This window comes from Otolemur garnettii, unplaced genomic scaffold (genome assembly GCF_000181295.1).
Source record: "Otolemur garnettii isolate 467f Iridium unplaced genomic scaffold, OtoGar3 scaffold00061, whole genome shotgun sequence".
Lineage (NCBI taxonomy): Eukaryota > Metazoa > Chordata > Mammalia > Primates > Galagidae > Otolemur > Otolemur garnettii.
The window spans coordinates 6,913,355-6,923,926 of record NW_003852456.1 but is presented as its reverse complement, the minus strand read 5'-3'; positions in this window follow the sequence as shown (position 1 = coordinate 6,923,926).

The window sequence follows — 10,572 nt, the reverse complement described above, 5'->3', positions numbered from 1 at the left end:
TGGGCGGAGTGAGAAGGCCAGAGCCAGCCAGGTGCAGTCCTCAGGCTCCCAAGCACAACTTCATCACTGTTCCCAATGCCCCTTGGGCCTCAGGCCTGTCGTGGCCGGACTGCGGGCACCGGCCCCCCAGCTTTTCCGGGTTTAGTAGAGACGGGTCTCACTCTGGCTCAGGCTGGTCTCGAACTCCTCCCGCTGTGCCTCCCAGAGGGCCGGGCTTGGCTCTTCCTTGGTGGTCTTTTTGTTGCAGGATGAGAAGGAAAGCGCAAGGGTTCTATGAAGAACGGTCAGTAGTTTTGAAATTGTTCAGACGAGGTGGAGTTCGGGGTAAAGGAAACAACGTCTGAGGAAGATTTCTGAAGTTTGGGGTTGAGGAAGCCAAATAATGCCCCACCCCTGCCACTGAGCGAGCGCTTTCAATTCCACACACAGGCAGACCCCGGGTCACCAAGGAGGCGGGTTCTGTGTGTTTGTGGTTAAGTGGAGTCTGTAAGCTGGAACAGGTACATTTCCTATTACCTGTTAAAACTTCCCCTGGCAAGGGTGAGTTGCTGTCTGTCAGGTGTGTAACTCAGGGTCCTAGGAATGCCAATGGCACGCAAGTTGCATGTTTGTAACTCGGGACTGGCCACACAATAAAAAGCAAAGACGGCAGCTGTACTGAACTTCGATTTCTACTCCATACAGGGAATGGACCACATAGGTTTGAAATTCATCATGTTTAAACAAAAATGGTGAAAAACCAGAGAAGACAAGAGTCTTTAAGATTGAGAATCGGGAAACTTCAAGATTTGGTGGCAGCGTTTTACCTTAGAGCTTCTGTCTGTAATTCAATACTTAGTTTTTGCCGCGGCATCTTACACCCCGGACTCCACCAGGGACTCTGGTGCCCCCACCTGTGTGGTATTCTGTCGGCCAAATAGGACGAATGTGAGAAAATCGATAGATTAGTGTCGGGCAGTTAAATTTGTATGTCCGTTTTCTCAGTCTAGGATGAAAAACGAAAGAAAATAGTGAAGAGGTGAGAAGAGCAGGCTCGTCTTCACATACAATTCTTCTTTTTCTCCTAACAAAAGAGGAAACTGGCAAGACGGAAAACATGGCTTCCAAATTTAAACTGGGAGATATTGCTTGTTATAACAACAGTCTTTGGCTCATTTTAATGGTGAAGTTCTTGTGGTGAGAAAAACCATATCAACATGGATTATAATATAAAAAGATATATTTTATAATTAACAGGCTTTAAATGTCAATGAAATAAAGCCAAAATAAACTTTTATGGAAAATGTTAAGGCCCAAATACTATTTGTGTGGCAGTAATTTGTTTTCTGAAATATAAGAGAAATAAGAGTAAATAAGCAATTAATGCAATGATAGAATGATTAAATATAACATTTTTGTAAAGAAAAATATAGATTGTTTTCTTTAATAAGCTGCCTTACAAATGCTTTTATTTTTTACTCCCAGAACAATGTTGGTCCCTAATGTTTTACTCCTACTGCAATTAACTGAGAAAACGTTGACATCCATGTATGCACACATACACGTATTACAAGGAAACACTGAGAGTCAGAGAGAAAGAGAGATTCTGTGAGGCAGGTAGTCTTAGCTCTGTTTCAAAGATGAGGACACAACCTTAGCGAAGTTAAGTAAACCCCTTTGTGGAAGTTCTACGTTCATTAAACTAAGTCTACCTTTACTAGTGGCCTGGGTTCATCTGATAGTGTTCTTTTCAGTTAAGCAATTAATTATTTTCTGCAATTTAAACATTAGGGCTGTATAAATAAAACCCAGGATGGCCAAGCTTCTGTTTCTTGCTCTGCTAAGTAAAACACTATCAACTTGTCCCTATTTATCTCCTGAGCTCTCTAGAAACTTACATAGCTAGTGTGCTTTCTCTGAGAGAGCTGGAAAGTATTGCATAGATAAGTTAATATGGGTAAGTTATAGCACTAGTTCTTGAGTTTTATCTAGGCGTTTGGTAAAAATATAATACTTGGTGTCCATATCCAGAGATTATGATTCAGTTTTGTCATAGTGTCAAGACCAAATATAACTAATTCCCGTCGTGATTTTTTTTTTAATCAGCCCCAGGTGAGGCTGGAACTTGTCACCCTGGTTTGTAAGGCCAGCGTTCTAACCCCTGGGCACAGTGCCCAGCTTCCCTACGTGATTTTGAGGCCAATGATCTCAATGCCATATTCTGGGAAACACAGTCTGGAAGAGAGATTTGAGTTTAAATCACGCCATCCTCTGTAGGAGCTTCTACTATTCTTTTATTTAGGATAATTTTTTTGAGATAGAGAAAGTGAGACAAAAATAGGAAAGAAAATATATTCGTATACATATAAATATACTATTGTGGACCACGTTATCCTTTATTATGAAGGATTAAAGCCAAGATAATAACAAAATTACATATAGAGAACAATGTAACTTAATTTGGGTGGCTATACCTGCCGTGTCTGCAAGTATAATTTAATTAAAAATGGAAAACGTGATATTTGGGTAATATGTTTTTGAACCTTCTATCTAATTACCAACATAAGTCCACTGACCTCATGCTGCTACTGAACAACTGGAAATAATACAAAATATATCTCCCTAATGTTCCTTACAAAATAAGTAGTTAGCCAAATGTAAGTTAAGTGTTTACTCTCACTTTTCCATTTAAGCTAATATGTATACGTGTATAATGCATATATAATACATTCAGATGTGTTGTGTTAAAATTTAGAATCTTATCAGGTTATTAAGAAAACGTTGAAAACATAAAAATAAAAAACAAAATAAAATTTAGAACTTCAGAAAAATTGAAATTATTAAATTTCTATCTGAACAGAAAAGTTTATGAGAACATAACGCCTTATGAAAAATTTCTATATTTATGAATGTGCTTCAAACAATTGAGGATTTGAAATGGAAATAAACCCAATGCAAATATAAGAAAATAACTTATATTTTCTATAAAAGTTTGAAAAAAAAATTTTTTTTGAGACAGAGTCTCACCTTGTCTCCCTGGGTAGAGTGCCGTACTGTCATAGCTCTCAACAACCTCAAACTCCATCAATCCTCCCAAATAGCTGTGACTATAGGCACTCACCACAACATTCACCTATTTTTAGAGACGAGGTCTCACTCTTGCTCAGGCTGGTCTCCAACTTGTGGAGTCAAGCCATCTACCTGCCTCAGCTTCCCAGATTGCTGAGATTATAGGCTTGAGACACATCTGGGCCTGAGTTTGAAAATTTTCAATGGTTTTGTTTGCTGTTATGGAGCGAATTACTGACACTTAGGAACTTCAATGGAACCAGCTTGAAGGTGGTCAATTTTTTTTCATTAAATGAGATTCAAAGTAGAGTCTAGGGGTACTCCCCAATGCATTTGTGAAATGTCCTCTTCTGATAGCTCACTCTCAGATCTGAGCCTTGGGGAATTATGAATAAGGAAACCACTTTCATGTATGCCAGCTTTATTTGAATCAGTATGGGTAGACGTCTCAGTGAAATGGTTGTATGTGCTGATGCCAAGGAATTCACAAGCACTGGCCCCGGAAGCTGCTGACCTGGTTTGGTGAGACACCTTCTCATCAATCAATCTTGCCCCAGGCGGCCTCCTCGGAGCCCAGGTCCTTGTTCATAAAACGAGGTTAATATTGCACACATAAGTATCTTATTACAATTAATGTACATTAAGAAGGATTATCTATTGACACATTCTAATCCTTGATGCAACATAAATTATTATTCTTTATGTCAGATTGATTATATATATTGGGTGGGATTATACATAATTCCCCCCAATGCTGTCAGAAATGGAAACATGATTTGAGTTTACAGTAAGAAAATATTTGAATGTCCTTGTGAAGAAATAAATACATATATTCAACGTTCTTATTACCCACCATGCCCACAAAGTAAATATTTTAGAAGGAAAATATATCAGTTTGTAAATCTTTTTAGAAAATAAAGAAACACTTTTCAAGCACAAGGTCGGTACAGATTTTAGAATCCTTAACATACCAACAAGGAGATAGTGTTCTTTCCCTGATATCAATACACACAGATATGATGATAGATATTTTATATTTCAGGTTTTAATCATTTATAAAATATCTATGTTCCACTAGATACAGCACATTATATACCAGGAACTGAGCTTATGGTAGAAATGTAAGAATAAGAAAATGAGTCATTTGTCATCAAAATAAAACTAATAACCTGGAGATGATTAAACAAAAGCCAAGAATTACAATAAAAAATATAGAGTCGGGGCATGGTGACTCACGCCTATAATCCCAGCAATTTGGTAGGGCAAGCTGGGAAAATCACTTGGGCTCAGTTGAGAACAGCCTGAACAAAAGCAAGACCTTGTCTCTACCAAATGTACAAAAAGTAACCAGGCGTGGTGGCAGGTACTCGGGAGGCTGAGGCAGGAGGATCCCTTGAGCCCAGGAGTTTGAGGTTGCTATGAGCTGCGAGACCACAGCACTCTACTTAGGCTGACGGAGTAAGACTCTGTCTCAGAAAAAGAAAACAAACAAACACCCCCCCCCGACTCCATGGGAGGAGTGCACCCCACAGTCTGAGAATGCAAGAGAGGGAGCCCTACATCTTCCCTGCGGAGAGAGGCAAGGAGAAGACGCCCTGTGAGGCCGCAGGTGGGAAGGACTGTGGCAGGAAGAGTCCCTGGGCAGCGTGTGGGCCAGGGGAAGGTGCCAGGGTAAGGCCTAACCCCAAAGGGTCACCATGAGGTCAGGGAGCCTGGAACACACCAGGGTATTGAAAACTTAAACCACAATAGTGGGGATTAGAAATAAGACTGGAAAGTAAGCAAGATTGCAAGGAGTTTCGGGTCTGTATTTTGTTTTCAGAATAAATGAGAAGTCCCAGGGAAAAGCGGAAGGTAATATATGATCTGTTAAAGATAGCACTTCTGCATCTGTGGGGAACATTAATTAGATTGAGGGAGCAAAGCCAAGTAAAAGTCTGGGGCAGGGGGCATCAGAAGTAGGCTACAGTGGAGTCACTTCCACACAAGGATTTGGGGCTAAATTTATAGCCTCAGGGATAAATAGCATATATTCAGTATTTCCTGTGGAAATTAGGGATATAAGATAATGGAAGACAAATAGCATCGCTCTGTAAATATAAAATAAAAGTTGCTGTTCGGATTTTACCTTTGTGACACCCCACACATGTCATATGCTTAGTGAATACTGGTTGGAAAATTAACTGACAATAGCAGCTTGCTTTCCCATGTTGGTAGAGAAGACTTTTATACAGTTACTCGCTTATTTTTTTGGCTCAGCGCTTGATTATAAGGGGCTAGCTTACTGATAGGGTCCTAACATAACGAAATGTCAAATTCCTGAGGTGATTTGATTAATTCATACTGTATGCTTGTACCACTCTATAAAATACATAGCAGGCTGGGCACGGTGGCTCACACCTGTTATTCCAACACTCTGGGAGGCTGAGATGGGAGGATCTCTCTAGCTTAGGAGTTAAAGACCAGCCTGAGCAAGAGCAAGACCCTTTCTCCACAAAAAATTGAAAAGCTAACCAGGCATAGTAGCAGGTGCTTGTAGTCCCAGCTACTCAGGAGTCTGAGACAAGAGGATCACTTGGGCCCAGGTTGCTGTAAGCTTTAATGCTGGGGCACTCTACCCAGGGTAATAGAGTGAGATGCTGTCTCAAAACAAACAAACATACATATCTGTCTATCTATCTATAGATATAGATATATATAGATATACACACACATATATAGCTATTATGTACCTATAATTTAAAATTAAAAAACCTAGAAATCAACCTTTGTTTCATATTCCTACTTGTAATAAAAAGTAGCTGTTTATAAAAATAAGTTAATCCTTGCAATCACTGATCATCTTTCTACCATCTTCTCTTATTAAAAAAATAAACAGCCTGACCATGTCCTTAACTCATCATAGAGCTTTCATTTTATCTTTACTTTTTAAAAAGATAATTTTAAGCTAATATAATTAAAAGGGAATCTAACTTGTAATGTTTTACAGTACAAAGTTGTTGCAAATATTTCATTAATTAGTTAATGATTTAAGAAAGAAAAGGGTTTATATGTTATGTTATTTTAATAATAATGGTATGACATAGAGAATGTATGTTATATTTTATAAAATCAATCACTAAAGACACTTTCAGGTGGAGGCTCAGGTAGGACGATGCTTTGAACTCAGGAGTTCAAGACAAGCCTGAGCAAGAGTGAGACCCCATCTCCACTAAAAATAGAACTCACTGGGCGTGGTGGTGGCGGGTGCCTCTCCAAGCTACTGAAGAGGCTGAGACAGGAGATTCGCTTGAGCCCAGGAGCCTGGAAGTCACTGTGAACTATGACACCATGGCACTTTTGCCTGGGTGACAGAACTAGACTCTGCCTCAAAAAAAGAAAAAAAAAGTCCCTTTTAGGATTGTTTTGAACAGTTTTAAGGTAATATGTTTAGCCAAATAAACTTAATATTGTGGTGGTAGGCAAACTTGCATAGATATTACTTAATCATAAGAAAGAAATTATTTCTTTTTTCTTCTTCCCAGTCCTTCCCATACTCTCTCTCTTTTTGGTATTCCATTTTACAATATATTGTGTTTGTTTTTAAATTTTCACTTAGAAATTTAAATTGCCATAATCACCAACATATTTAACCACAGCCAGTCAGCTGTGGTGCTGTTCAAAACAATCCTAAACTATAGAACATAGTTTGCTCTATTTTTTATCTAAAGTACTTCCCATTGGAATTCACTGCCTCCATTAGGAGAAACACAGGACAGATAAAAGAAAAATGTTGATGCACTAATCAAATACCTTAAATAGGGAAGAATTCTCTATAGTGTCTAATCTGATCTCAGCCAACCATTGAATTCAACCTTCAATTCCAATGACACTCCCTACTGCTAGTCCCAACAGACCGTCTTGTTGACTGGAAAATTGTTGTGTTTATTTTAAAACCTACTCTAAGTCTTTACTAAAGTTTCAACTTCAACTTAAAGCAACACTATTGATACACGTTTATCAATAAATTGAAATACAAGGAGAATTAACATTTTCTCTTTTGTTTCTTTATAAGAAATCCCAAACTATCAACTTGTTGTACTGAAAACACCCACGAAGAAGAGTTGGAACAGACGTCATGGGAGAAAGATTGGACAGAAAGAAGGAGAGGAAGGTTGGGTAATCTGAGGAGAAAGATGGTTTGGAAAAATGAACAGACACTGATACAAACACAGAACCTCTGAATAACGAGCTCCTAAGTCGGACATATTTTCAAAAGTAGAAATTGCTGAAGACTTTTTGTGAGGAGGAGGAAGATAATCTTATGCCACAATACTTTGAGTGTCTCCTTTGAAAGGCAAATGGAGTTGAAGATGGTTTTTTCTGAGTATTTAAAATAACATTTATTCCTCAGGCCCAGATGCTGTGGCTCACGCCTGTAATCCCAGCACTCTGGGAGGGCGAGGTGGGTGGATTCCTTGAGCTTTGGAGTTGGAGACCAGCCTGAGCAAGAGCGAGACCCCAACTCTACTAAAAATAGAAAAAATAGCCTGGTGTGGTGCCCTGTGCCTGTAGTCCCTGCTACTCAGGAGGCTGAGGTGGGAAGATCACTTGAGCCCAAGAATCTGAGGTTGCTGTGGGCTTATGGCACCATGACACTCAACTCAGGGTGAAAGAGTAAGACTCAGAATCAAAAAAACCAAAACTGTGTTCTTCATAACAATCCTATGAGTAAGAAAATGATTACTCCTATTTTTCAGATGCAGAAACTGAGGCATGCAACAGTTCCAGGCAAGGCCGTTTGGCTGTAGTCTATGCCCTTAATCAATTCCCAGTGTTGGGCCTTTACACAGCAGGAGTCTGTATTTACTGTCACCATTCTAGTCAGCTAAACATACCTCAACAACTGCTTTTTCAAGGTATAATTTCACTTCGTTTTATGACACAAGCCTGCCCTTAAAATATCAAGTAGTGGTAAAATTTGTAGCATTTAAAACCTTATCAATTTCATCTACTATACTAAACCCAAGCTTAAAAGATGTTGTAGTGTTGGCAGGGAATGGTGGCTCATGCCTGTAATCCCAGCACCCTGGGAGACCAAAGGAGGGAGATTGCTTGAGTTCAGGTGTTCAAGACCAGCTTGAGCAAGAGTGAGACCCTGTCTCTAGTAAAAATTAAAAATTAGCCAAGTGTGGTGGGAGGCACCTGTAGTCCCAGCTCCTCGGGAGGCTGAGGCAGGAGGATCACTTGAGCCCAAGAGTTTGAGGTTGCTGTGAGTTATGATGACACCAGGGCACTCTACCCAGGATGATAGAGTGAAACTGTGTTGAAAAAAAAAAAGATTCTGTAGTTTTACATTGCTTGGTAGCTAAGGCAAGCTCATTGTCTATGAAGGAAATGTTCGAGTTGTTCTAAAGTTTCCTAATATGTGCCTTATATAGTATGCAATAATAACTAATTGATCAGTGCATAATTGTGTAAAAACAGATAAGCAGCTTAACATAGAGGCACATTCCATGGGCAATAGAAAAAACATGCCTATAAGACTAAAACAATAAAAGAGTTGTCATAGGAGGCCAAAGCCAGATTTTATGATAAATGCCCTGAATAGAGAAAAAAAAAATTGTGACACACTTCTAGAGATATTGGTATTAAGACAAACCATACAAACACGTAGTTTAAATAATTCAGACACTTGAATGATGTAGTGACATTTAGTTTATTTTAACATCTCATGCTCTGTATAGAGATTTAAATAATATAACAGTTTCATTTACCTAAGAGTAAACGGTTGCCAAAATGTCTTTCTAACCTCATGGGGTTTGACCAGTCAGCTATAAGAGTAATTTGAAAATCATGCCACTGATTAACTAAGCTTCCCAGAAATTTCAAAATATATTAAGAGTCAGCTGACTTGTCGGTTCCATATGGTTACTTTCATAATGAAATCACAGAGGTATTTTATTGTGAAGAGGTAATGGAGTAAGGAGTTCACAGTTGTATTTAACGTGTGTCAGTTCTTCCTGTTATAGTTCTCATTTATATCTGTATGTTTTGGAAATATTTCTTCATAGTTAGTTTTCATTTGCGTCTCATATATATGGCAAATATCAATATCATCTATTTTAATACATGCCAATGTACTCATTTGCATAAATATTTGAAACTTATTTTAGATCAAGTCAATCTGTCTACTTTAAGTGCATGATAAAATTATGAGTATCTAAAATTACATTACTTTGTAGCTCAGAGTTTCAAAACAAATTAAGTATGATCAATCTGTTTATCATGAGACTCTGAAAAAAATACATTTCCATAGCCTATATCCTAAACACCAGGAAAGCACCGATCCGGTGATATCTCACAAACACCTGCCCTGTGCTTCTCTCTTCCTTCCAATCCTGTGGAATTCCTACAGTAAGATAACATTTTTTTTTTTTTTTTAATGTTTGGGACTAGTTTTTCTACAATGAAATGGTCCAGGCTATATTCTGTGGGACACTAGTGTACAGGCTAATATTAATAATTATTTCCGGAAAAAAATAACTCCAGGGCTGAATGTTTTGAGTAATTCTGCACACACGTTACTCCTTCTTGGAAATTCATGCTGTATTGTTTACCTACTTAATATTCTGAGAAATCTTTATTTAGAATAATTTTTTAAAGTTTAGTCTTCTTATCCCTAATTTGGTTAGCAAGACCTCTGTTTTCTTGTTTTTTTGTTTTTTTAAGTTAAACTACATATTTTATCTAAGGAGTGATATTTTATCGACTAGGTTTCTTGCAATCTTTGTAACGGCCACTTACTAACAGAACACAAGAGACTTAACTTTATCCTTAAATACTTAGACATGGCAGCTCGTGTGCTCTGGATAAATGGGTTACTAGGTTGGGTAAGTGTCTCTATTTACTGAAAGCTGAAGTTCTCTGGTAATCACATTGCCTTTGGAAGGAGACTGTGAGGGAAGGAAAGTTAACCCAGGAAGGCGCCATGCTGAGAATTAGGAAGGCAGCATTTTGGGTCCCTGAAACCCATTGGAAATTCAGAGGTACATGAATTTCAGGTATTCCTAAAGCTAGGTCTTGCCTAGACTTTTCTAAACAACTCAGGTAAATCTGTCAATCCCTCTTGCTATTTTTCTTTTGCTTTTTTGTTTGTTTTTGTTTTTTGCTTTCGTTTCCTTGAGGTTAGACAATAAAAGAACTTGGGAAAATGAAATAAGGAAATATCATTAAGTACTTCCCATGTCAAACACAAATTCTTTAATTCCATGACTTCTCATCCCGAGTTCATATTTATTTGGATATTTTAAGGTCTTTTTTTATTAGTAAGTAAAGACTAGAAAAGGAAAGATAGATTTGGGAGTGGAATTTGAATAGAGAGCAGTAGTGTGCCTTCTTCAAATTTACTTTCCTCAATTGTTATTTTCTGAAGAAAATAATTTTCACCTGAAATGGCCTAAAGTCTCAAATCTGATTTCTTTTTTTGTTTGTTTGTTTGTTTTGGCTGGGGCTGTGTTTGAACCCGCCACCTCCAGCATATGG